Source organism: Camelina sativa, chromosome 2 (genome assembly GCF_000633955.1).
Source record: "Camelina sativa cultivar DH55 chromosome 2, Cs, whole genome shotgun sequence".
Classification (NCBI taxonomy): Eukaryota; Viridiplantae; Streptophyta; class Magnoliopsida; order Brassicales; family Brassicaceae; genus Camelina; species Camelina sativa.
The window spans coordinates 16648956-16650472 of NC_025686.1; positions in this window are offsets into that span (position 1 = coordinate 16648956).

A 1517-nucleotide genomic window follows, 5' to 3' on the forward strand; every position below is an offset into this window, starting at 1 on the left:
AAATAATACTATTGATTTATTTTAGTAATAATATTATTATTTAAATTTTAACCAAAAATGATCATATTCCAAAATTTAGAATGAGTTACTAAGTTTTAGAATATAAGTAAGATTTTAATACATGTAGAGTAAAAAACAATTTATGTAATTGTATTTATAAAATTCTAAACATAAAAATAAAATTAAGTGAAATATTAGTTTCTAAGAAACAATTTCACTTATAGAAAAATAAAAGATTAATTATTTAACTCAAGTTAAAAGTTTTGATCTAAAACAAAGATATTGTAAGAGTCACAATTTTTTTTGGGAAAAACTATGAAAAAGAATCTTGAAAAATTAATCCATCTAAAAAAACACAAAATCAATAGTCACAATATATAGAGAAAATGATATGTAAGTCGTTATTAAAAAGTGACATGTATAGTATATCTCAGAATGCATATTATCAACCGAAGCTAAAATTCTATAACATGATAAAAAAATATATATATATATAAAACATGCTTGAGATTTTATCAATTTATGATCAAATGCTTTTAACCAAAAACATTGCCAGAAATAACATATTACTAAAGTACACCATGTTTTTTATAAAAGACGAAGCTGAGGTTGCATCATAAAATTAACATATGAAAATAACATATGAAGGGTTTTAGACATATATGTAACTTGGATTAGTGAACGGATGTCGGGTTTAATCATTTCACCATTTACGCATTCTTGACTTGGTCGGAAATTCTATTATGACAGGCGATGCACTTGGATAACTCCGTTGTAGTGACATAACAGTAAAAGTGTTCATCAAACTTTGTATATTTGCATTTAATGTGGGATATCGATATATTTAAATGATTTCTATAATTAGGTCAATGATCGACCTTCGGTGTTAGAAATTTTAAAATGATGTTTTCATTGGATATAAATATGAAATGTACTCTTCGAGGGAGATTCTTTAAATCATTTTTTGTTACTACGTTATATATTATTGATTTACCAGAAAAACATTACTGCGACACTAGACAATATATATATATATATATATATATATATATATATATATTAGTAAATTAAGTATGACTTTTATTTGGATTTATCTTTTAAACTTTAAATGACTAATNGTAACATATGAAGGGTTTTAGACACATATGTAACTTGGATTAGTGAATGGATGTCGGGTTTAATCATTTCACCATTTACGCATTTTTGACTTGGTCGGAATTTCTATTATGACAGACGATGCACTTGGATAACTCCATTGTAGTGACATAACAGTAAAAGTGTTCATCAAACTTTGTATATTTGCATTTAATGTGGGATATCAATATATTTAAATGATTTCTATAATTAGGTCAATGATCGACCTTCGGTGTTAGAAATTTTAAAATGATGTTTTCATTGGATATAAATATGAAATGTACTCTTCGAGGGAGATTCTTTAAATCATTTTTTGTTACTACGTTATATATTATTGATTTACCAGAAAAACATTACTGCGACACTAGACAATATATATATAT